We start from the raw sequence: 27,817 nt of genomic DNA, 5'->3' as shown, positions 1-27,817 counted from the left end.
TGGGCAGTTATTTTGCGCCTTGGTTTTTCCACACGCTTCTTGCGACCCTGTTGACTATTTTGAATGAAACGCTCGATTGTTCGATGATCACGCTTCAGAAGCTTTGCAATTTTGAGACTGCTGCATCCCTCTGCAAGATATCTCACTATTTTTGACTTTTCTGAGCCTGTCAAGTCCTTCTTTTGACCCATTTTGCCAAAGGAAAGGACGTTGCCTAATAATTATGCACACCTGATATAGGGTGTTGATGTCATTAGACCACACCCCTTCTCATTACAGAGTTGCACATCACCTAATATGCTTAATTGGTAGTAGGCTTTCGAGCCTATACAGCTTGGAGTAAGACAACATGCATGAAGTAATAATTCGTTGTATTTGATTTATTATATTATTGTGGCGTTAAAGCTGCAAGGCACAGCTCCTTTCAGCATGGCCGCAGGAGAGGTGTCCTAGCAGGTGCGCGACACTCACAGATCACGGACTTTAATTCTGTGTTGCAGATCTGCAGTAAAGAGCCCATAGACCCAGTGCTGTCTCCTGCCTCTTACTTACATGCCAGAACACAACACATTGACAGGCGTAACTTACAAACGGGTTACATATTACATCATTTTTAAATGTATTATCATTTCCACTCCATGTATATCTTCCTGGGTCACAGTTTGTTGATTGGGTTGATTTTATTTTTACCTGAACCTACTGATTTGGTTCATTTAAATTTTAAGTCAGTATCTACACACATTAGAGGTTAGGTGAGGGGCTAACAGTCAAATAACTGATTATATGTGAATATAGATCAGTGATCTCCAACCCCCGGGCCACGGACCAGTACCAGACCGTGAGTCATTTGGTACCAGCCAACGAGAGTTGAGGCTCGGGTGTGAAATTTATGGTTTTCAAAGTTTTAATCTTTAACTTGGTTTCCCTGGGTCTTTTCCCGTGTTGTAGTTGTGTCTACGGTGGCCCTGAGAGGCCAAACGGACTGCAACTTCAGAAAACACTTGCAAAAAGAAAATTGCTGCAAAAAGAAAAATGCTGCAAAAAGAAAAACTCTGCAAAAGCACACACAACACAACGGAAATAGGAAAAAAGACAAAGTTATGACATGGTCTGATTTTCTCACCCAATAAAGGAATATTTCATATATCAGTCTACTCTTCATTCAATCAGACACAGTTACACAGCTCCTACATTTGCTTTTACACATATATGTAAGCATTGAGCCAAATTTACAACATACTGAAGGAACAATATTTGTCTCTTATATATAACACATCTGTATATACACTGTCACAGATACTTGAGTGAAGATTTAAGGTGACAGGAAATATAAATAACTGCAACTTGAATCTTTACTGAAGCTCAGTGTTTGACACAGAGTTCACTCACTGCTGTAATAACTAATAATGATTAATATAATATTGTCCATATTATATTTACATTACCAAAGTGAGATGACTTTAGTCTCATGAACAACATATGTTTAAAAGTTTAGAACCAGTGGCTCTAACTGTTTCTCTTTTCATAACAAACATTATCGTTACATTATATAAAAAGAGTGGCTGAGAATCACTATTGATGTTGGCATTTTTTTCTTCCTAAAACTGGCATTGCCATCAGTATGGTGTACATTTTAGGACAACCTCAGGTTTCAGGAAAAAAGCCGTGAGGTCTCAGAAAAAAAATCAGGTCTCAGGTCTCAGGTATCAGGTAGATCAGCTGCCCAATCCACAGAGGCCCAGAGTTACTGTTAATATCAAAAATGTAATGCTGTCCTTTGAGATTTTAACATAACACTGAAGATTTAAACACTTTTAGATCAATTACACTGACAGAGCACTCCACAGCCTGCTAACATGGAAACTTTAAATAAAGACAGCAGCAGAAGGTTTCATACACTGTAAAACCCAACAGTGCATCTTACTAAAAGAAGTAAGTTGTTCTTACTCAGTTCTGAAAAATAGTTAAAGTAACTTTCATGAAGTTTGTTAGGTAGACCCAAAAGTATACATATGATATAATAACTTTATTGTAATAAGTACACATTATGTTTTTGTAACGTTTTAAGTACTGTTGCTTTAAACTGTTTAAGTTGTGCTAATTCATTTGTATTAGTCATCATCCACAGCCCCGCCCCCAGTGTTTTGCCTGGACTTGTCGGCCATGAGACAGGAGCCTCGTCAAGAGAGTGGAAAGTACAAGATAAAGTTATTTTTATGTTTTTTTGTTAATGCTTACTTCTAGCGTACATTTATCAGACTGCTTTGTTTTAGTTGTACTTCGTTGTAATTTATCAGACTACTTTGTTGTAGTAGCTCGTAACTTAGCTTGCCAGCACACAATTCCCGCCTAGCGCTGTATGGAGTCTGCCTTCACAATTTAAAAAATTAACGGTTGGTGGCTTGTTTCAATCAATAGTTGGTAAGTAGTCTGATTTTTGCAAACTGCATGCCACAAAACCTTTGGTAAAATCAGTGTTTACGCTTTTCTGACTCTGACCTTTATCAAGTTCAAATGTAGCCTACTTTTGACACAGTGAAAATAGTAGAAAATTTATTTAGTGTTAATTTTAAGAGTTTAACGGACAAGTTCGCCTTCACAAATTTTGAATATGATGGTTAGTGGCATTTTAGTCGCGAAATAATTTACCTTTTCAAAGCTGCACTGCACCAAACCTAAACGTTTCTGACTCTGTACTTTCCAAGGGTTAGCCTATTGTGTACTTCACTTGTGTAAAATTGCTTTATTATTTTATAACGTATAGAGTAGTTGACCAACCTGAATTGAAAATGAACTGTAGTGCAAGAATAAATCTTACTGTTTTCCAAGCTTGTGTTATTCAGATTGACTGTTTTTAAGTGAAGTAAAAGTAAAAACTGTTCTGCTAGCTTTCTGTCCTCATGGCTTTTGTGTTATTACAGTCTGACGATTGAAGGAGCAGTAGCATGCCGAGAGATCATCCAGCACTGCACTAAAGACAACCAGTAAAGGTGATTTTAAAACGATTTGGTATCAAAATGTGGAATTGCAAGTTGTGTAGTTTGTCTAGTTTTTCTACTGCCATAAAAGTCATGTTGTTGAAGCATTATCGGCTCAACCATGGTCAGTACTCCACAATTTCACCCTTACCCTGTCTCTACAACACATGCATGTGTACATTTAATACATTTAATTCATTAAAGATACACATGTCAACAATGCACACTCCCACGCAAAGAAAAGACGGTTCTTATCCAGATTTGAATAATTATGGATTTTGTTGCTCTATGTGTAATTTTAAAAAGCCATTTATTGAAAGCCAAATGTTTATCCATCTGAGGGGGCATTTAAAACGAAAAGAAACTGTTCCATGTCCTTTCAAGAACTGCAATTTTAAAACCAATGTCTACTCAACCTTCAATGCCCACAAATGCAGAGACCACCAAAATTCAACAAGTTACGATGAAGGCATTGTGCAAAGTGTTATAAATGTAGAACAAAAAGATGACATGCAGCTTGATTCAATAGAGTCATCAGATGACAATCAAGTGGCATCCACCAGTGAAATCAGTGGAATTGAGGGTTTAGAAGAGCAGTTGCAATACAATCTGGCTGGATTTTTCTTGAAAATGCAGACCCTTCTCCATGTGTCCCAGAGAGCAACACAGGAGATTATTGAGCATATTGATCAGTTGTTTTTGTTATCACAACCTTTGGTTAGAAAATCAGTTGTAGATATACTGAAAAAGCACAACTGTACATATACGGACAAACTGGTGGATGAGATTTGTCAGGCAGTTTCTGATAGTAATGTTTTACATAAATGTGTCACATCTGAAGGACCACTATCTACAGCAAAGAGGAGGAAATCATATTATGAAGAAAATTTTCCATATGTCAAACCTGTGGAGTATTTAATTGAATCGTCAAAGCACACTTATATGTATGTGCCTATTCTCACATCTTTGCAATTGTTGTTGAAAAAAAATGATGTGCTTGAAGAAATTAAACAAGCACCCACACAGATTCCTGGACATTTCATGTCATTTTGTGATGGATCCTACTACCAGGAAAATGTTCTACTGTCACAAGAGGGACAGAAATTGTCAATGATACTTTATGTGGATGATTTTGATCACAAACCCACTTGGTACCTCAAAGAAAATACATAAAGTCTTTGCAGTTTATTGGACACTGGAAAACTTTCCAGTTAAATCTTGTTCTGCTCTACACTGCACCCAGCTTGCTCTGCTGTGCAATTCCAATGATGTACGCCAGTTTGGGTGTAAGGAAATGCTGTCACCACTCTTAAATGATCTGAAAACTCTTGAAGAAGTAGGTGCCTACATTGAGACTCTTGGTGAACGTCTTAAAGGCACTGTCTACTCTGTTGTGGCAGACAACCTTCTGCCCATGGACTTGCTGGTTTCAATGAGAGTTTCAGGTCTACATATTTCTGTAGGTTTTGTCATGCCACCCAAACAGAAATGCAAACAGAAAATGCTGTTACAGGGAATTATGTAATGAGAACAAAAGATGCTCATGATAATTATTGTGCAAGAGCTTCAGAATGATGACATTAAGGAAAACTATGGTGTTAAAAACACCTGTGTTCCTTCTGACCATCTCTCTTTCTTTCATCCTGTCACAGGCTTCCCACCTGACTTCCTACACGACCTGTTTGAAGGTGTCATTTCAGTGGAGTTGGCACATTGTTTAAAGGTTTGATTTCTAAGAGATATTTTAACTTAGAAGACTTAAACAGAGCAATTCTGCACTTTCCATACCAACATTCTGACAAAGTTAATCGCCCTCATCCAATAACCTCAAATTTTGCCAGGTGAGGGACCATGGCCAGCACTCTTTCATGAGACACAGGTAAGTACAACTATGTATATAACATTTGCTGCTCATATAGTATGCTGTGTTTTGCTTATAATATTTTTGGAATTCTCTTCAGCTCTACTTTGAATTTCATCGGATCACCAATCAGAATCTGCCACATGTGTTTTATGCTGCGCTGGATGATTATGCTCCTCAGCTGACTGGACTTTACAAAAAGAGGAAAACTGGACGGGTCGGTGAAAGGATGGAGCAGCTTTTGTCGGCATATGGAAAACAGGTATTTAAAAGATACTAATTATTATTCTGCTTGCTTGGCAGTTGCCATTGTTATGTGTTTGTTTATTTATATATATATATATATATAAACACACCCAGCGCGCCCCTGCGGGCGGTTTATCCTTCAAGCTCGGGTCCTCTACCAGAGGCCTGGGAGCTTGAGGGTCCTGCGCAGTATCTTAGCTGTTCCCAGGACTGCGCTCTTCTGGACAGAGATCTCCGATGTTGTTCCCGGGATCTGCTGGAGCCACTCGCCTAGCTTGGGAGTCACCGCACCTAGTGCTCCGATTACCACGGGGACCACCGTTACCTTCACCCTCCACATCCTCTCGAGCTCTTCTCTGAGCCCTTGGTATTTCTCCAGCTTCTCGTGTTCCTTCTTCCTGATATTGCTGTCATTCGGAACCGCTACATCGATCACTACGGCCGTCTTCTTCTGTTTGTCTACCACCACTATGTCCGGTTGGTTAGCCACCACCATTTTGTCCGTCTGTATCTGGAAGTCCCACAGGATCTTAGCTCGGTCATTCTCCACCACCCTTGGGGGCATCTCCCATTTTGACCTCGGGACTTCCAGGTTATACTCGGCACAGATGTTCCTGTACACTATGCCGGCCACTTGGTTATGGCGTTCCATGTATGCCTTGCCTGCTAGCATCTTGCACCCTGCTGTTATGTGCTGGATTGTCTCTGGGGCATCTTTACACAGCCTGCACCTGGGGTCTTGCCTGGTGTGATAGACCCCAGCCTCTATGGATCTTGTACTCAGAGCTTGTTCTTGTGCTGCCATGATTAGTGCCTCTGTGCTGTCTTTCAGTCCAGCTTTGTCCAGCCACTGGTAGGATTTCTGGATATCAGCCACCTCCTCTATCTGCCGGTGGTACATACCGTGCAGGGGCCTGTCCTTCCATGATGGTTCCTCGTCTCCCTCCTCTTTCTTGGGTTTCTGCTGCCTGAGGTATTCACTGAGCACTCGGTCAGTTGGGGCCATCTTCCCAATGTATTCTTGGATGTTCGTTGTCTCATCCTGGACTGTGGTGCTGACACTCACCAGTCCCCGGCCCCCTTCCTTCCGCTTAGCGTACAGCCTCAGGGTGCTGGACTTGGGGTGAAACCCTCCATGCATGGTAAGGAGCTTTCTTGTCTTTATGTCAGTGGCTTCTATCTCCTCCTTTGGCCAGCTTATTACCCCAGCAGGGTACCTGATCACGGGCAGGGCGTATGTGTTGATGGCCCGGATCTTGTTCTTACCATTCAGCTGACTCCTCAGGACTTGCCTGACCCTCTGCAGGTACTTGGTGGTTGCAGCCTTTCTAGCGGCCTCTTCATGGTTCCCATTTGCCTGCGGGATCCCCAGGTACTTGTAACTGTCCTCTATGTCTGCAATGTTGCCTTCTGGTAGTTCAATCCCCTCAGTTCTGACTACCTTCCCTCTCTTTGTTACCATCCGACTACACTTCTCCAGTCCGAACGACATTCCAATGTCATTGCTGTATAGCCTGGTAGTGTGGATCAGTGAATCGATGTCTCGTTCACTCTTGGCATACAGCTTGATGTCATCCATGTACAGGAGGTGGCTGACAACTGCTCCGTTCCGTAGTCTGTATCCGTAGCCAGTCTTGTTAATGATCTCACTGAGGGGGTTCAGGCCTATGCAGAACAGCAGTGGGGACAGAGCATCTCCTTGGTAGATCCCGCACTTGATGGTAACTTGTGCTATGGGCTTGGAGTTGGCCTCTAGTGTTGTACGCCACATCCCCATTGAGTTCCTGATGAAGGCTCTTAGGGTCCCATTGATCTTGTACAATTCTAGGCATTCCAGTATCCAGCTGTGGGGCATTGAGTCATAGGCCTTCTTGTAATCAATCCAGGCAGTGCACAGGGTGGTCAGTCTGGTCTTGCAGTCTCGGCTGATTGTTCTGTCTACCAGTAGCTGGTGTTTTGCACCTCTGGTATTCTTGCCAATTCCTTTCTGTGTCCCGCTCATGTATTGACCCATGTGCCTGTTCATCTTAGCCGATATGATGCCTGACAGGAGCTTCCATGTAGTACTGAGGCAGGTTATTGGTCGGTAGTTGGAGGGGACCGGTCCCTTCTTGGGGTCCTTGGGGATCAGGACCGTCCGGCCTTCAGTTAGCCATTCCGGGTGTCTTTCGTTAACTAGCAGCTGGTTCATTTGTGCTGCCAGACGCTCGTGGAGTGCAGTCAGCTTCTTCAGCCAGTAGGCGTGAACCATGTCGGGCCCTGGTGCTGTCCAACTCTTCATACTGGAGACCCTTTCTTGGATATCTGCCACTGTGATGGTTACTGGACCCTGTTCAGGGAGGTCGCTGTGGTCTGCCCTCAGATCCTCTAGCCACTGAGCATTGCCGTTATGGGTTGCATCCTTCTCCCATATGCTCTTCCAGTATTGCTCCGTCTCCAGCCTTGGTGGTGCTGTTCTCTTATTGTTCCCTTGCCACTGAGAGTACACCTTTGCTGGTTCTGTGGAGAACAGCTGGTTTATTCTCCTGCCTTCTATCTCTCTGGTGTACCTCCTCAAGCGGCTGGCCAAGGCTGTGAGTCTTTGCTTGGCAGTTTCCAAGGCCTCAGGTATGGACAGCTTGCTGTATTTCTTAGGCACCTTATTTGTCGCACCTTTCTGCAACTCCGTTAGTTGGCTAACTTCCCTCCGTGCTACTTTGATCTTGCCCTCTAGCCTCCTTCTCCATGGAGGGTACTGCCCCTTGTGGCTGTTCAACTTGTAGCCAAGCATCTCACTGATCACTGCTGCCGTATTGTAGATCAGCTTGTTAGTGTCGGTAATCGTGGTTGTAGGTATTGCCCGTAGTGCTGCATTAACATCATCTAGCAGCCCTTCTGAGGGTACTTCACGTAATCTTGGTAACCGGCTACGGGGGATCCAGGTTTCAAGCTTGGCCATGATCCTATTTTTCAGGTCAGTTCCTCTGGCACTCAACGTTTTCGTCCCTTGCCCACCGATGCCTTCTTGTTCCAGTAGCCCACTTTTCGTCAGGGTGCCCTGGTTCCTCAACACCTAACGCGGACCTTGTTGATCCGGGCGACGTCCGAGCCGGCATGCCTTCATATTTATCTGTCTCGCTCATGTCTGCGGTAGGCTTGCTTAGCATAGGGGGTCTAGCCTTAGGACCCTTACTGGATACAGACACCCCAGGCAGGAATCGAACTTGCGATCCTCTGTTCCAAAGGCGTGTAGTCTAACCACTACGCTATATATATCTATATATCTATATATCTATCTATATATCTATATATATATATATATCTATCTATCTATCTATCTATCTATCTATATATATATATATATATATATATATGTATATATATATATATATATATATATATATATATATATATATATATATATATATATATATATATAAGGACACAAACGACATCTATGCAACTAGAACAGCAGTTCTGGCCGGCCTACCAATGTACCTCAGAGATTTTCAAAACATGCAAGGTACTTTGGTATTACAATAATTTGCACATTTGAATTTAAAAAAGGTTGAAAGGAGTTTATAAGTCATCTGGACTTGGGTTGAAAGTTGAAGACGTGAAGTTGAATGACTTATAAACTTCTTTCATCCTTGATTTGACTGGATGAATGAAAAATGAACCTTCACTGTCAACTTAAAACATGTTATGATATATAGAATTTGAAAAACTGAAGAAAGGTGCCTGAACATTTGTATTTATGCTTTTAACAGAGATATTACAGATGAATAATTGTGCACTCTGTATTATATCTTAGGGTGAAATTGAGTTCTATGAAGCCATAGAATTGCTCTGGTTGCTGATGTCGATGAAGAGGAGGTGCCTGGAGGAGTTCCTTTCTCACCACGCCAAGTGTTCATAGAACTTAAAGATCAGTTTGTTATGACTCATCACTCATGGACTGATGCCCTGGTGTCTTTGTTTGGGCTAATCTATGCTCTGCATCTGAGCTATCCTATGAAGTATACTGGCTTTTTTGAGTTCATTCAAGTAGTGTTGCTGAAGCTAGACGATGAGAGAAAGCAACTAAAACCAAAATTGCAGACACTAAAAAATGAGCTTGTGCAGATGATGCTTGTTTTTCACTGGTCACTATATTCGTGCTTTTTCAGTTATCTGTGAATGGCTTCAATAGTTTTATTTGTTCTGGGTAATTAGCTTTCTAAAAGGCAATGTGGAGAAAGCTAAGAATAAGGAGAAAATCCATATTTGACGTTTTGTTTGTGATTGAAAAAAATCTTCACATAGTGTGTAATCTTAAGCTTATTTCTAAAAACATATTTTAGTTACATGGAAATCTTTTGCGAGATAACTGATAATTAGTCAATATGTACAGTATACTTTCATGCTTTATTTTTTAATTGTGTGATGAGTGCCAGTTCACTCGAGGTCTGGGCAAAACTGTTGCGAAGCCACAAATACCTTTGAGAATACTTTTTGTTAGTGACATCCTTAGTTCAGCTGTTTTCTATAGTTGCATTGCTGTAGTGCATGTGATTTCATTATTATACTAAATGTTACTTAAAATTGTGATTGTTATGGCTCTAATTGCCTCTAGACTATTGTTTTTTTATGATGTACACCTATGTATCAGGTCTACATGACTAAATTTGTGTTTTGTACATTTAATCGATTTTCAAAATGCTACAAAAAACATTCAAAATTCCCTAAAAGTGCAAGTTTTAAAATGCCTAATTATTTGTTATTTGATAATGGCTTTAGCAGTCATAGGTTATGACTGAAAGTATGGTTGTATTCATTCTGTATTTTCTCTGCAGTTAAAGTTAATAAAAACTGAATGGAAAGAATAATAGCTTGGTTTTGTGTTAATAGTACTTGAACCATTTGGTGCAATCGGTTTCCCCAATTGGATTAAGTTGTTTAAATACAACTATTTAAGTTAATTTAACTTAATTTGAATATGAGCGTGTAACACTTTAAATAAGTTTGAATAAATACAGCATCTTAGTACAAGAAATTTAATGGTTTAAGTTGAAACATACTAAATACAATGAGTAAATAAACATAATGTATTTGAGTTACATTATCATATTTGCTTTGGGTTCTTGGGACTCTAATAAAGTACTTAAATAATCCAAAACTGTTTAAGTTATAAAACTTGAATCAATTGGTGCAATCGGTTTCCCCAAATCATTTGAGTTAACTTAACTTGTCAGGTTTTACAGTGTAGTAGTGTCATTTGTTACACTACTATGAAAAAATTTGTTCTTTTCATTTAATAATAGATTCCACATTATTATCAACAGCTTCATTCACCCTGGTGAGAAACTAGTGAGGGAGACCCTCAGGACCAAGCCGGATTTCCTGGGTCCAGAGGTTTGGAGAAACTTCTTCCCTTTCTTTCATCACAGCTGTCCTGTGCCAGATGTTCTGTTTACCGACTGAGACAGCCATCATTTAACACCAGGAAGATTGAAGCTCATCGCATTGATCAAGCAGGACTCATGATGTTCACCAGCAGCTCCCTCACAGGAAAATCTTAAGCACTCCTTCGTAGGCCTGACCCAGGAGATGGATAAACCCAGCAATGTTATAAATAATCAGATAATCCTCAGAGGCTCTGGATTTTTACATAAAGATATTATATTCAGTCCTGTAGAAAGTTATATATTTAATATGATCCTCTCTGGTTACTCTGGTATGATTGACTCTGAATTACTTTATGGTAAATAACACACTATTGGCAGAAAACTGTGAAAGAATTCCAGATCAGAAGTTTTTAGTTCAACATACAAGTGACGACCTTTGACTTTCATCAGGTTTTATTTAATTGAGTCAGAGAACATATCATGTGCTCTTCATGCAGCTGAGTACATTCAGTGTTTAAAACAGAAGCTGTGCAGGTCTGAGATCAGCAGCAGTCCTGTTAATGCTGATATATAGTGAAAGAGTTACAGGGGTGATCAATCCTTTTGACTTTTTGTCTTTAAATGTATCAATAAAAACAGCTGCAGCTTTCACTGACAGCACATGTGGTACTTGAAGCTTTGTACTGTTTTCATCTGTTAATTTTGCAGTTAACATGTGAACATGTTGGATGATCTGTCTGCTGTCACTGGGTGGTGCTGAGGTCTGAATCTGAGGGCAGCTCCTGTAATCACAACGAGAACAGAATCGTCACAACCTAAAATATAAAGTTTATCCCTCAAAATTGAAATAAAGCTGATCCTTCTCTGTCCTCACACTCAGGATCTGAAGTTCTATTCTTACATTTTTTCAGTTCTACAGTTCTGCATACAACAATCATTAATGCTTCAAATGATTTCTTTCAAAGGATGTAAGCTGTACTGAGTACTATACATTTGACTGTGAACAATACTTCATTAAGAATTACCCAGACTGTTTTCTTTAACCTGAATATTGGAAACAAACTTAGTAAGAAAAAAAAGTAAGTGCTAAGAAAGTCATCAGTGAAAAGAATTTAACGTAAATTTAAAGCTGACAAAAGGCAGTATTTGGTTTCAGTGCATAAATATTAGGCTTTGCTATTTTAATCCATAGTTAATGATAAATGAGAGGTTACTTAAGTGCAAGCTTCTTTTTTTAAAATGTGGTGTTACTGTCTTTACAGATGTGGCAAGAGACTGAAAACATGCTTAATATTTAATGATCAGCTCTGCACAGGAGCTGAAGCCTGTTGCTCTTACAGTATAATACTCATAATAAAAGTACAGTAATGGTAGTTAGTGACAGCCCGGTGCTTTTCTTTAATCAGGCTAAATTCATTCACCTGCACGATTAGCTAAACAGACTTTACAAAACAATTTTTCCCTGAGATCCGAGTGCTCATGTTAGCTGGCTAGGTCTCAGGACCGAGCTAAGGACAGTAGTTACAGATTAGCTTACAAACACGTTTAACTTACCGAAAAAGTGCGGCAGGGCCTCGGGTCCTTCTGTCGGGTAGTCCAGTATACTGAAGAACACCTCAGGCTGTCAGGTTAAAACAGTTGGCCATGGTTTTGTAACGTCTATCTGCCATTCCCGAACAGAGTTTCTGAATGACTGCAGCTGCCAGTCAAAACTGTTATGATGACGTCACACCCCAATTTCACAGCAAATTTGTAGTAATTACAATCAAACTTATGAGAAAGGAGACCCCTTGAACATAAAGCAGCATAGTGAGAACTACTGTCGCTGTTGCGACGTCCATTCTTGCTACAGTCATTGGCTGGGACCTGACAACAGCGCCACGTGAAGGAGGCTTCTCTCTGTCTGATAGCTTGTGTTCTGACACCTGAGACCTGACTTTTGAGACCTGACACCTGAGACATGACAACTGACACCTGATACCGGACACCTGGTACCTGGTACTTGACACCTGCTACCTGACACCTGATACCTGACACCTGACACCTGATACCTAAGACGACTTCCTGTCTGAGACCTGACAGCTTTTTTCCAGAGACCTGAGGATATCCTAAAATGTACACCGTGCATCAGACCCCAAAATTCAATGTGAGTCAAATTATGTCTTACTTTTCAGGATCCAGCCCACGGAAACCTTGAACCCTGATACAGGCCGCTGCCACACCTGTGATCCATGATGTGCACAGAAGAGCTCTGCAGGAGTCAAACACTAAATTAACCAACTAATTAAAAACAAACGAACGAACGAACATTAATACTAGTCTGACTTTTTGATTGACTAATGATCTCTGGGAGGTGTGGGACAAAAACACTAAAGCAATTAGCACTCAGGATGGCAAAAGGGCTAGTACATAAACAACATTTGAAATTCTGCTCAAGGAACTGTCAGATCTTTACATATCAAATGTTTCGAGCTCTTGACATACGAGGTCTAGCAAGTTTGGCTGAGGGTATGAAGTGAATTCCAGCAGGGAAATCCCCAAGACCTGGCCTCTGTCCTCACCAGCATACAAATAATGCTGCTGAAACTGCTGCTGGAGGTTTCTTCCTGTTAAAAGGGAGTTTTTCCTTCCCATTGTCACCAAGCACCTGCTCATAGGGCTCATCTGATTGCATCTGTTGCAGTTTTCTGTTTTTTTGTGTGTTATTGTAGGGTCTTTACCTTATTTGGCACGATACAAATGAAACTGAATTGAACTCAGTGTGTCTTGATGCATGCTCAGTCATCCAGGTAAGAAAATCTCTAAAGGTTGATTCTGTTGATCTGGACGTATCGTTTTCAGCCCACCGAAGTGGGCTGGTTTCAATCATTATGCAAATGTACTGTTTATAAGATTGGGGAAACCTGCAGTCAGCTGTGACTGAAGAAGTCACTTGGATGAGTGACGAAACGTTTCTCCCACTGAAAACACTATGTCCAGATGAACAGAATCAACCTTTGGAGATGAACTCAGTGTGATTTCATACATGTTCACTAGTACTGGGCGTCTTGTAGGTTGAAGTATATGTTTGTCAGGAGCAATTTTACATGTTCCCAGCAAGCAAAGCCCCACGAGAAGCAATCGCTGACAGAATGACGCAGGGTCCAAGTCTCCCCTCCGACCTGTCGTCCTGGCTCCTCCTTGCCGCAGCATTTGTGTTGTACCTCATCACTCTCTAGCCGTAAGAGCAGTTCCCTCTGCTGGATGTTGGAACACTGAGCTACTAGTTGTTTCACTGTCACGCTGGGTATCAGAGGTTCCACAGGTCCACCATCATATTCACGTAACCCCTTCTGCTGGGGTTACTTGCGTAGTAGCATTCCAACAGTAGTAGCATCCCTGTTCTCATCTCTTGCCCACTTGTGTCTTCTTGTTCTCGTAGCCCACTTCTCATCCTTACTGGATACAGACGATCTATATAGCTCTATACACTACCAGTCAAAAGTGTGGACACACCTTGTCATTTAATGGTTTCCTTTTAGTACTGTCTGCATTGCAGATAAAAACTGAAGGCATCAAATATATGAGCAAGATACATGGAATTATGTAGCAAAGAAAAAATGTATAATAACTCTAAATAAGTCTTATACTTTAGATCCCTAAAAGCAGCACCCTTTGCTGCACACCCTTGGCCTTCTCTCAATGAGCTTTATGATGCAGTCACCTGAAATGGGTTCCCTTCACAGGTTAGTCTTGTCGGGGTTCATTTGTGGAATTTCTTGCCTTCTTAATGGGGTTGGGACCATCAGTTGCGTTGTGCAGAAGGCAGGTTGGTACACCAGCCCTATCTGTTAGAATTCATGTTATGGCAAGAACCAATCAGCTAAGTAAAGAGAAACAACAGGCCTTCATTACTTTCAGAACTGAAGGTCAGTCAATCTGGAAAATTGTTGGAAAACCATACCTCAGCAGTAGTCAAAGCAAAGTGTGACTATTTTGAAGAATTTAAAATATATTTGAGTAGTTTCACACTTTATAGTGTGTATAGTGCATAGACTTCTATGGGACCTGATGTGTTGGGGAGTAACAGACAGTGTTGGGACTAACGCGTTATTAAGTAACGCGTTACAGTAACTACGTTATTATTGTGGTAACGAGCACGGTAACTAGTTATTATGCCAAAACCAGGAACGCGTTACTCGTTACTGGGATTTAGATAGGGTCGTTACTCGTTACTTCGTGTGGTGGCTATCGCGGAGTTTTGACAGATTCAGTAACATTAGCAAGTGGAGGCCAGCAGGTGGATGAAGGAAAAGGGACGCAGAAGGAAAAGAGACCCGAGGCGGCCGCCAGTCCAAGTGTGAACTGAACTTCAGGTAAGAAGTTATGACCTGCAGTCTCTCTGGGTCAGATATGAACCAAGTTTAGGTGGAGTTTATTTTCATTGTGCTGACTTTTTACGTACAGCGTGGTAGCTAGCATGACGGAGTTTCTATACAGCTGGGTGGTGCAATGAAGTTAACCCTTTACAGCCGGTCAGAGCGGGCACGCTCTGTTATGCGTAACTATTTTTAAATCCCGGTAGCTCTGCAACCACGTAAGCTAGCGCAAAAATTTTTTTTGCATATGAAACCGGAGGAGTTGTACTTACATATTGTGCCATCAGCTTGTCCTCGGTCACGGTTTCCTTCCACATAAAGCTTTGCAAAAACTGCATAAAAAGCGCTTGCAGGAACAAAAACATAATATTCCAGAAACACGCTGTGCCGGTCCGATCAGCTGTTCATAACACTTCCTACGTTGGAATAGACGTCAGCGCGAACTTTTGCATTTCCGCCATTACCTGCCCGAAACCGGAAGTGACGTCATTTTCGCGGAAATGTAGTCTTTTTTGCGATCAGGGCCTCAGGGCCTATACTGCTCTTTTTAAAAGTTATCTTTGACTTTATGACTTTCTGTGTCGTTTCTGGGATGCTTAGGACTCATATTGCACTGCTGGAAATAGTTTATTTTGATGCATATGCTGCTTTTTTGCAAATTTGCAGTATAATATTTATTTTCGTTTTTCCTGCAGTGTATAAAAATTGGTGTATTTCAAAAATAAAACTATGAAGACACTCAAAATAAATTTCCTGTGGTGGGAAACTATTTTGTGCAACTTTTTTGTATTTACAGTTTTGAGGGATAAACCTCTTAAATTTCTCTAACTACAAATATATGTTAAAAAAGCAAAAACGATTATCAATTTTTTTTGTAGTTTATTGCACTTTTTTTGCAATTTATGTAATTACTATGCACTTAATGAATACATATTATTAAAATCTGGGCTATAATGGTTGCATTGATGTATAGCAACTTGAAATGCTCCCAGAAATGGCTCCACAGCAGGTAAAAATATAATATAAGCTCTGGCGGACTTGGTTCTATGGTAGGTCTTAAAGGGTTAATGATGTTGAACTTTATTTTGTTCATAAGTTATTAGAGTTGCCAACCGTCCCGTCTGGTATTCAGAGAAAATATTACGCGTTTCTTATTGAGGTGAAAAGGAACAGTTTGTCCCGTAATTCAGCTACAATGAAAAAGACACAAAGCTGGAGTTATTCTGTGTCTTTGCTGCACAGCTGCCTCTTCTTCTCTCATTCTCCCCCCTCCCTCTCCCGTTTCTACTTCAATCATGAAAACTGATCAATGATCAGCTGATCGTCTTTTCTCTCTTGTTTGTTTATCGCCCACTTTGCGCCAGAGAGAGGAAACCAGCGGATGTCGCGCTAAACAACAGCAGCACGTTTAAGCTTGATCAGCTGTTGTTAGAATTTATTTAATATTAATTTCTAGTATCAGCTGATGTTTGCTGGAGCCACAGCTGCAAAAAAGCTGCTGGTCACGATGTCGATTTGGTTATCTGGTGAGAGGGAAACATGAAGATGAAACCAGGAGATGTCCTTACTGGATCATCAGAGCTGAACAGGTGATGGAGAAACAGGTTTACCTTTTAGGTGACATGGATGAGTTGAAGTTATGAACTGTTTCTGAGAGACAAATATCACCTGGATCCTTTTTTAGGTAGCTGACAGCTGGTAACTGTGCAGGGGCGGGTCTAGCAAAGTGTTGCCAGGGGGCATGTAGGGCATTAACAGGGAGAGGGGGGCACAAAGAAATACTTTTCTTTCTTATTCTCATTTAAAATGTCTAGCTTTTAAAAAATAATTATCTGAATCTTACAACAAACGATTGATAGATTGATGCATATATAACATCAAAACAGTGAACATCACTGTCACAACAGTGTTTGTTTTCATTCAAAGGCTTTATGATTTTTCCTATAATGGTGGGCCGGTCTCTAGTCAAAATGTCCGGGCCAATTTTCTGTCCCAGTCCAGCTCTGTATGCAGCTCATCTGCAGTCTGGTGTTACCTACATCTTCCTATTCAGAAGGCAGAATTTCCGAGTTCTGAGTACAATCGAAAGCACCACGACTGCAGTTTTTGTGTTGGATGTAAAAGGCGCACATGACGCTGTGACGTAGGCTAGAATCATGGCAGCAGTCAATGACGGTCCAGGCGTGGGATTTCTCTCGTGGAAATATGCACATTATCATATCCTTTCTATTGGTAGGTGGCACAGTGCACTGTGGCAAGTAAGCAAGCTAGAAGACTGGCAAAGTTATGGAAGAAACACATTAACAAGAGAATTCTGAGTAAAACCAAAGTTACTTTCCCTAGTAACTAGTTACTTTGAAGGTAACGAGTAACTTGAAGTAACTGAGTTACTTTTGAGAGAAGTAACTAGTAATGTAACTAAGTTACTATTTTAAAGTAACTTACCCAACACTGGTAACAGAGTACATGTACCGGCATTACATATTTAAAATACAAAACATGAGTAACTGTATTCCATTACAGTTACCATTTAAAAAGGTGGTATTCAGAATACAGTTACTTTGATGAAATAAATGGATTACACGGCGGTCTTTTCCTGTTACATATGTTCGGCTGTCCCCTCTCTGTTTTTGGTTTCCACGCCGGTGGAAACTCAAACAAAACACGCATTCAGAGGCTCTGATGTCTGTGTCTCAATCTCTCCCCTACTTGCGGCCGCATAGTGACGTGAAGAAATATTTTTAAAAATTATTATTAAAAAATGATTTAATATGAAGGCAATAGGCAGAGCGTTACAGGCGTAGCCATTAAGAACGTAGGGTTTTGACAAATCATGGGGATGTGGTTTTGGCTGAGATCGTTGAATTTTATTTTGTCAGGGCAATTATCTTTTGTTAAACTTTGCTGTGTTGTATGTTTGTTTAGGCACTCAGTAACGTAATAACTTAAGAATTAGATTGTATTGTCCCTTTTTTTGTGTGTGTACCAATAGTTAGTAACTATTGAAAATAGACCCAAAATGCAAAGGTGAATTAACCATGGGATTGGAAGCTGTCCTTTTTTTTGTTTTTGTTGTTTTGTTTTGGGTTTTTTTCATTTGGTTAAATGTTAAAAACAAATAAAGACTTCAGTTAAAAAAAAGCATGCAGCCTGATGGGCAGTGTAGTCCGTGCTGCAGGGAGAATGGACTGCTGTACCCGTGATGTGTCTGTGAGGAGGGAGAGAAAGGAAAAGTACGAGCTGTCATCGAGCAGAAACGGGAGCTGGAAGCATGTAAATATAATAATAACCACTGCAGCCAAACAGAGAGCCTGACGAGCCCAGCTGTAAGTAAGCTGTTAAGACTCGACTGTACACTGTGTTCCTGTTTTCCTCTGAAACAATAAGTTCTGTTGGAGCAGTCTTTCGACGCCTCTCTCTGTCTCTGCTAGCAAAGTGACCCAGACAACAAAGTAAAGCTAGTTTTCAGCTACGAGCCGACACGAACCAGACGTATTAGCCAGAGGTCCCTTTACTACGGCTCGGAGCCGCTGACCTGTTTTATATACGCGCGCTGAATAGTTTTCTATATGAGATCGCTGCAAAAAGTGCAGCCTTACCTAATGTCCACCTACTGTTACTCATTATATTAAGATTTAAACATCTAGCTGGTGTTGGTGTGGAGAGTAACCTTCAGTAATAGTAATAAATCACAGCAATAGGACATTCATGTAGTTGTAAACAGCATGATAATATATTAAGTAATCCAAAGTATTCAGAATACGTTACTCATATTTGAACAGTAACCCTCCCAACACTGGGGACCTGATGTGTTTTTGCAGCCAAAGCCATCATCATCCTACTACCTTAGAAAGACTTAAGGTTAATGCTCTCCTGCATTGGCTATGTCCATGTTTTATCCCTTCTAATTGTTCCACCAGCAGGAGTTTTTTATTCATCACCTGTGTAAAAGGGATAAAAGGGCCTGTATATTCTAATCCTTAAATCTCCTTATAACAATCAAACTACATTTTGTAGGTTCTAGATTTAGAGATATAATGCACCAGTGTAGCAGACAAACCTAGCACACACAGAGCTCACCATAGCATCTGTCTCATGCAGCCATCAGAACAATGCTCATAGACTAACTGGCCTATTAGTTTTAGCATTAGCTTTGAAGGAGGGAAGCAGCCATTACAGCTGCAGCAGCCTCTGACCAGTGCTGACTGACCACTCGGCTGGCAGGCTGACTAGAGCATTGTGAATATGACGTGAAAGAAAGGAACGCTGGAACAGTACCACACCATTATCAGCTAAAATTCTATCCATGCACTTTCCCTCTAATGACATCTACACATCCTCACAGACTCTAACACTTGGTTACTCAGAAGTGTGTAGTGTGCCTTCAGCATGCCATCATTGATTAGCCCTTGTCATTGCCTTTCTGCAATTGTAAGACTTCCATCATGTGTAGAGTGCCTGCATGGCATTTCAGGCCATTTGTCAAAGAGTGAGGGATAGGGTGAAATTCCAGAAAGCATGGATCAGATCATATTGGAGCTATCAAGAAGAAAGTGCAGGGAAAAAATGGGAGTAGCAGTCTAAATGGTAAGTTCGATAAAGACTATTAACCTCTTAAGACCCGAACTCTTCCACTGCATGCATTTTTAATTTCTCTTTGATATTTGGGCTGATCGGGACCTGATGAATGTAAAACAAAGAATTACCAGATTTTTTTTTTACATAATTTTTGTTTCTAAGAAAAATGAGAGCCACATATGTAGAGCAAAATTTAGTATTTTGGTCTAAATAACCCAAAATGTGATGTCCACATATGTGGACGCCAGGTCCTAGGAGGTTAAAAGGAGTTATGGCAGGTACACAACTCTATTTCAGCCTCAGTTATTGATCCTGGATCATTTTTTGGTCCAGTATATATTTCATAGATCTGAGGTGATGGTGGGGTTATAGCAATGATTAATATAAGCTGTCAACAAGATAAGAGCATCACAAAGAGGGTGAAATCACAGCTAAACTGAGGCTTAGAAGTTATTTATCTGGTCAGATCAGTTGCTACATGTCATCTTTTATGTTATGTCAGGACATAAAAGATGCTGATCATTTATTTACGACCTCATCAGAATTCAAGGAGTCCATTTTAAGGCCAAAACAGAGAGAATGAGGAGGAGCTTCTTCCCCCAGGCTATTCGGGCCCTGAACCAGGTGTAGGACTGGACTCTCCCACACACATTAAATCACCACACGCACTCTGGTTTTTCTTTATGCACACTTCCTATAATTTATAATCTTTATAATCTATTTCTGCTATTTGCACATTTTTTTACTGTAAATTCCTAAGTTAATTTGTAAATTTTTGTAGTAACCTGTAAATTGTAAATACTGTAAAACTATTTTCTGTCATTTAATGGTCGGGCATTGCACAGCTACAAGCATTTCACCCCCATGTCATACTGTGTATGGTTGTGTGTTTGTGTGACAAATAAAATTTGAATTTGAATTATTGGCTCCCTCTGAAAACTTCCCACCTTCTATTTGTGTTTGCCCCATTTAAAGGGGCGTGATAATAAACATGCTGAATACTCAATACTTTGAGCCTGAGATCTGTGGACTCAGTGGTCGCTTTTAAAAAACAGCTAAAAACAGCTAAAAAAAAGTTTTACTTACTTACTTACTCAAGTTTTAAAAGGGAACTCTAATACTTTGGCTCACATGTCGCTAGGGATGGGTATCGAAACCCGGTCCTTGTTGAGAACCGGTTCCCACTGTTTCAATTCCTTGGAATTGTTTGCCATTTTTGCAAACGATATCCTTATCGATTCCAGTCGCCCCGAATGACGTCACCACGTTGCAGAGCGTCATTTACCTGGTAGGAAACACGGCGACTAAGCGGCTCAAACGCTCAAAAGTTTGGTTATACTTTATGAGAACGGAAGACAACAGGGCAACTTGCAATACTTGCAAAGTAGAGATTTCATTTAAGGGAGGAAACACTACGAATATGCAAAAGCATTTGCTCACAAACACGCGATGACCTTAAATGAATGTCATGTTTTTAATTCCGGACTCGTGAATCTCAGCCCAGCAGCAGCGGTAACATTTGCACGTCCTCTCCCGTTAATGCGGCAGGTAAATAATCAACTAACAGTGCATATTATGTTAGCGCGATCTGCCTTATTACAAACCTGCCATTACTGTGCGTTTAGGTGACCATGATGAGACAGAGTCTGGCTCAGATGCTGGCAGTTCTCGCTGCAGTCTACTGGTAGCGTCTCCTTTCAGGCCAGGATAGACGAACGTCACCGAGCAGTGACTCAGTTTGTGGTCAAAGGCTTGAATCCATTTGCCACAGCAGATGATTTTCAGTAAGTGAATGTGTTTAATTGTAGGCAGGGACATTACTGGATATTTTTATGTAATTGCTACAGAATAATTTATGTTATTACGGAGCCCCGCAGGGTACATGGGAGAAAAAAAAATTAAGACTGACTTTTGCGAGATCTCGCAAAACAAACTCGGGATCTCGCAAAACTTTTGCGGGATCTCACAAAAGTTGAATTCCAACAATGGCGGCAGCTACTTAGTTGTGATATTACTCTTTCTGGGTCACAAAATACACTTTGAAGATATTTTGTGAATGTAGTTGTGTAAACGTCAGATACCTGCTCGGTTTACAAGACATCACATATTTGCAAAAGTGCTCCGACGTTTTCGGAGATCTGACACCCGCCATCTCGAAACTAACGGGAGGTCGAGACCTACTACAGCCGGGAGGAACACCGCTTTCCCGCCACATCGTGCCTCGACCTCCCGGTCAGCTTGGAGCTGGCGGCCTCCGAAGAATGCGGCTAAAACCTTTCCGAGTTTGTTTTGCGAGATCTCACAAAAGTCCGTCTTAATTTTTTTTTCTCCCATGTCCCCTGCGGGGCTCCATATGTTATACTTTGTTATTGCTACAGAAGAATATTTATTTTATTATTTTACATTTACAATTTTTTTTCCTGGGGACCCTGTGACACCCTATTACAAATCTTAAGATCTTAAGAGATCCATCCTACAGCCGTAGGATGGATCTCTTAAGATCTTAAGATTTGTAAGGCCATGTTACTCCTAAATTTCTATCTTGTTCAAAGAGAAGATATAAAACAAAGTTCTAAGCTAATCGACCTTAGTGTTCTCGATAAGAGAATCGATAAAGAATCGAATCATTAAACAGAATCGAAAATGGAATTGGAATCGTAAAATTCTTATCAATACCCATCCCTACATGTCGCAGTAGAAAGCCTTTCTAATCCTTTAGCACTGATCAAAGAACTAAATCAGAATTTAAATACTAATAAGATCAAATATAAATCTGGCTCCCCACTGCTGGTGCTATTCTCCCTGTAACTGGATCATGTGTCCCCCTCATCTCTCTGCTGTTCCAGCCCTTGCCTTCTCCTCCTAGCACATCTTAAGCCGACCTCTTTGATGTTATTTTGGGATCAATATGTTCTGGAAGCCAGCGAGTTCCTCTCACGCTACAGGGAGAGAGGGAGGAAGTGTGAACCAGATTTTGTCAACTGACAGCATGTGAGGATGCATCTCTGCGTTCTTCAGGCCACTTCGAGCTTTCTGACCACCATCCTCAGAAAAGTGTCCCACGGTGCAGTACAGATAAATGCTATAACCATACATGTTTTACTCTGGGAATAAGACTGGATCCACCTAAAGAGACTCAGCAGGAAGTGCACGTGGTGTGTCCTTGTATTAATATGAATATTCAACCAGCAACAGAGACAGCCAGCTGACACACTACTGTTATTGCTGTTTGTATGTAAAGGATTCTTCTTCTTGATACTTTTATCACAATTGGTATCAATTTAAAAGATTTATTGAGACATGACAATGAAGCAATAGGAGGAATTTCATCACTACAATATGCAAATATCATATACACTACTATACCCTTTCAACAGTGCAAACCCCTCTTTGATTGGCTGACAGCTATGACAGGACTCTGTTACAGTTGTTGGTGTTTGAGATATTTAGCTAGATTTTGCTCATTTTGCTTATCTCAAGTTTAGGTTGACTGACTGGTAAATTTTGAAACACCAATGAAACACCAACACACATATCATAACAGGTAAACTTCAAATAACAGATTCAATATGTGACTCAGGCAGAGTTACCATGGGCTGTAAGAAAAATCTCTACATGAGACAACATGCACTCACCCGCTGAAAAATCACACAAAATGAAGAGGAGTGAGAAAAGAGGGCTTCCTGCAAGGACCGTGTGACTGCGAAGAGCCCGAGAACGAGGAAAAAAAGTCTGTGCTTTTAATGTGAATGAGTTTCTCTAATAGCCCTGGGAGCAATATGTCTGTGAAGGTTCTCAGTCATCCAGGTCATCGTAGTCAAAGGAGCTTGCAAAGAAAAGCGTCTGGACTTCTTTAAGTTGCTTGAAGACGTTTCACCTCTCATCCGAGAAGCTTCTTCAGTTCTAAGGTCAAATGGTGGAGAGTCCCAGATATAAACCTAGTGGGAGTTTCCCCCCACAGAGGGACAAAAGGACCCCTGATGATCCTCTAATCGCCTGAGCCAAGGTGTGAAACTGGGTGTGGGTCCCAATCAGCCAGAGTTTCGGGTGTGTTCATTGTGAAACCTGGCCCCACCTTATCATGCGAATTCCTGAGGTCAGATGGCCCAGGATGTGAGTGGGCGTTAAGGCGTCTGGGAAGGATCTCAAAACTGGATTATAGATGGCAGAGAGTTGGTGTCGTAAACCCCGCCTCTGTTCAAAGATGGTCGCTCACAGTGGACATAGATGCTTCTTTCACTCCTCTTTCAAACCATCTGTCCTCTCTGTCCAAAATGTGAACATTGGCATCCTCAAAGAGTGACCTTTGACCTTAAGATGCAGATGGATGCTGAGTCTTGTCCTGTGGAGGTGGCTCTTCTGTGTTGTGCCATGCGCTTGTGAAGTGGCTGTTTGGTCTCTCCAATGTAGAGGTCTGAGCATTCCTCGCTGCACTGTACAGCATACACCACATTGTTAAGTTTGTGTTTTGGAGTTTTGTCTTTCGGGTGAACCAGTTTCTGTCTGAGCGTGTTGCTGGGTCTGAAATGCACCGGGATGTCATGCTTGGAGAAAACTCTCCTGAGTTTCTCTGATACACCGGCTACATAAGGGATTTGCGACAGATTCTATAACACAGTGATACATTGTGCTGTTACCTAAACGTTTACCTATGCAACCTAATCTCATTTAATTCAAAGAAAAAGCTCAGTGTTTCTTTTCTCACCTTTTTTCACTCACTGTGCATTTAATCATGTCACGAGCCAGGAACCACACCAAGTGCAAGCTAAGTTTAAACCATGGCTCCTCCCGAACCTTTTAACCAATCATATCATCTTAGTATGACATTATGAAAACTTTGTTCACTAGAAAGTGGCACCCTTTCATTATCTGGACTCCTGGACGGAGGAGGTCCATGGCGCCATGTTTAACTTGAACCCTCAACCGTTTAATACATTTTGAAAACTTATAGTTTCTTCATCTTGTCTCAAACCCCCCCAAAGAAAAACACCACATTAGGTGCCTCTGTCACCATGGAAACGTGAATGCCAATGCTTCACCCACAGACCTGCCTCCCAGGTCCAAACTACACTGTGATTATTAAGGCTGTTGTCTCTGATGCTTAGGAAGATTTGAATAGGTATGTGAAGCTGATCTGGAGTTCAGAAATCCCTCTGCCAGAACGTGGTATATCATCTTTAGATGGAAACTAGCGAGTTTACTCCCTGCTACCTTTGAACTCCGTTAAACTAAATAAATCCTGTTTTTCATGTATGTTAACCTTTATTGTTACACCTGGTAGAGCAGCCACAATGACCATTTTATTAACGCAGTGTTCGTTTGAGGTTTGGGACCTGAGGAAGAGTTTTGGCGCAGTTAAAACAAAAACACTGAGAACACAAAAGCAGCAGAGAATATAATGCTTGCACAGTTTAATGTGAAACCAGAGTATGTCCGCACTCCACGAAGTGAAAGAAAACATGTAATAGCCATGAAAACCTTTACTGTGAAAAAGCTGGCGCGAGTCCATCATCAGAGCACCTGATCAACAAACTCTGACATGAAGAAAAACAAACTTTGTAGCTGCTCCATAAACCACTGTTTGTTTTACTCAGCAAAAATCTGCGATAACCTCCAAAAGTTGTATTAAAATATACTGATGAACTGTTAACTTAGTCTGATATCACATTTAAATGATACAGCTCTCTGAAGGCAGACAGCTGCCATCTTATTTTACAAGGAAGGAATACCTGCAGCAGACAGGGGTGAGTCTAAAGGGGGCATGGGGTGTACAAGGCCTTATTTATTACCGGGATTTTACTTCCTTGTAAGAAATGTAGAATTTTGTAAATTAAGTTGCATTAATATTTAAGACTATGAAAATAAAAACTTTTCATAAGATAATAAAACGTGTACATGGGCCAATAAAACTGTGAGCCATTAACCCGAGGGTTGGTAGGTTGGACACTAAATTCTTATGAATATTAATTAACGTCTACACTTTCTTTTTTCAACAGCACAGAAAGCACAGGGCAAACTTCACAATGCTAATATGCTCACTCTTCTTCATTGCAGCCTCAACATACTCCTTTAAAGGCTTACAGACACAAACTCAATCATTTGCACAGACACACATGAACAAAGCTCATAAACATGAACACACACCAAATCTACCCGAAGGATAAAACACTGTCAGAACTCCGTTTGCCTCCTATTAATGTCAGAAAGCCTTCCAAGAAGTCAGAGTGAAGCTACATGTTTTATATATATCTTATTTTCTTTGACTATACTTGAGACTTTTTTTTATGTATTTATGCATTTAAGAAAATCTTTTCTTTCAAAAATTAAATTTGATATTACTAATTTTCGTGATTAATAATAGTGATTAATAATATTAATACAATCAAAGGATTGTTTTGACAGATGTTGTATGCAGTTAGTTGCATTGAAATTTCTAAATTGTTTTTTCTCTTCTGAATATTTATTATTTCTTATTAATAACACAAAAGTTTTTTTTATCCAATTACTCATTTACTCAATAAAATAATCGATAGATTACTCAATTATTAAAATATTCTATAGCTGCAGCCCTAATTTTATGTACATTCGTTTTTGTCTAGAATTATTTATTGTATATTTATATAAGCACAGTTAGGCGATGCACCAAAATGTCATTGTACTGTCCAATCACAACAAAGCAACTTGTCATTTTTTTCAACTTTTCTTTTCTTGCTTTTATGATTATTAGTGATGACTAACAATCTCACTTCATGGCTCATTATCATTTTTTGTATTTCTATTAGTTATTATTCATCTCTGATTTTCTTCTAAAACTGTGTCTTTGTCCTCTCGTCCTCCCCTCACCCCCAACTGGTCGTGGCAGGACAGGTGCAGAGGTTTCCTCCTGTTAAAATGGAGTTATTCCTTCCCGCTGTCACCAAGTGACTGCTCAAAGGGTCTATTTGCTGGGGTTTACCTGTATTATTTTAGGGTCTTTACCCTGATTTGGCACTATATAAATGTAATCAAATTTAACTTAACTGAAGAATAAGGTTGGGGCCCAGGTTTCCAATGACTGTTTCCAGTGCTGTTGGGCAACAGGGTGTCAGTGAGACCTGTGCTACTGTTGACAAAAGACAAAGAAAGAGGGAAGGGGGGGGGGGGGGGGGGGGCATGTTAAGAGGCAGTGAAAGAGAAGGAGAGGCAGATGTGTGGAGTTGAGAATAGAGACTTTAATTGTAGGGACTATGACTGTGTGGAGAGCAGGCTGATTTGATGGTGATAAGGAAAGTATATACAGTGGAACCCCAACTTACGAAATTAATTCATTCCCGAGGGTCTTTCGTAAGTTGAAAATTTTCGTAAGTCGAAGCACCCATCGCACCTTTTGAGTGAACGATAGGCTATAGGCTAATTGCTAACTGCAACAACAATATGTCGTTCAAGTGGAACAGCGAAGCGCAAGTACGAAAGCCAAGGGGGTTGTCACATGATTCGGAAGGCACTGTGAGCATTGTAGGCATTCTGGGCTCAGCCAATCAGAGCCAGCGGATTTCGTTACGTGGGCATTTTGCCGTAACACGGGCAGAAATATTGACGTTAAGTGCCTTCGTAACTTGAATTTTTCGTTAAATGGGGTATTCGTACGTCAGGGTTCCACTGCATATTGTGTGTGCAGGAGACAGAGTGAAAAGGCAGCAAACCATCAGCACTGGAGGTTGACGTAGGGCTGGGCGATATGGCCTAAAATCCATATTGCAGTATAATTTCAAGCATGTGCGGTAACGATATATATTGTGATATATTCAAAAATATGCATATTCATATATGTCAAAATGACTGAACATACTCCTCCTTGAATCGCTACCTTATCGTGGTGGAGGGGTTTGTGTGTCCCAGGGATCCCAGGGGCTATGTTGTCTGGGGGCTTTTGCCCCCTGGTAGGGTCTCCCATGGCAAATTGGCCCTGGGTGAGGGACCAGACAAAGAGCGATTCATAAGACCCTTATGAAAAGGACACCGAGGGAACAGTTTACCCTGCCCGGGATAGGGTTACCGGGGCCCTGCCCTGGAGCCAGGCCCGGGGAGGGTGCCCGAGGGCGAGCGTCTGGTGGCCGGGCCTTAGTCCATGGGGTCCAGCCGGGCACAGCCCGAAGAGGAGACATGGGCCCATCCTCCCGCAGGCCCACCACCCGCAGGAGGCGCCATAGGGGTCGGGTGCATTGTGTGCCGGGTGGCGGCCAGGAGCACACACTTTGCTTAGGCTGCTGCCCCCGCGACCCGGCCCCGGACAAAGCGGATGAGGATGGATGGATGGTTGGATGACTGAACATACTCACATACAAGATACATTGCAGAAGAATAAACACTTCAAAAAATAATAGAATGCCATTTTAAAAACATTTATTATGCAAAACTTTTCTTTTAAAAAATTTAAATGACAAAACTTTT

General features: G+C 41.0%; 1 protein-coding gene and 1 long non-coding RNA gene across 2 annotated transcripts in view; one reads left to right on the top strand and one right to left on the bottom strand.

Annotated features, from left to right (window-relative positions):
- Positions 1-27,817, bottom strand: part of LOC146573573 (receptor-type tyrosine-protein phosphatase gamma-like) — a 368,884-nt gene that overhangs the window by 319,245 nt on the left and 21,822 nt on the right. The window lies entirely within an intron of this gene.
- Positions 2,215-5,096, top strand: LOC146573574 (uncharacterized). The gene is made up of 4 exons (XR_014892390.1): positions 2,215-2,990; positions 4,631-4,701; positions 4,820-4,857; positions 4,940-5,096. It is a non-coding gene; the product is annotated as an uncharacterized LOC146573574 (long non-coding RNA).

This window comes from Mchenga conophoros, linkage group LG5 (genome assembly GCF_057382185.1).
Source record: "Mchenga conophoros isolate Kocher_MC1m ecotype Shallow Benthic linkage group LG5, M_conophoros_male_GT1.1, whole genome shotgun sequence".
In the NCBI taxonomy this organism is placed as follows: Eukaryota; Metazoa; Chordata; class Actinopteri; order Cichliformes; family Cichlidae; genus Mchenga; species Mchenga conophoros.
Note: the sequence above shows the minus strand (reverse complement) of the source record. Positions and strands in the feature narration are given on the sequence as shown.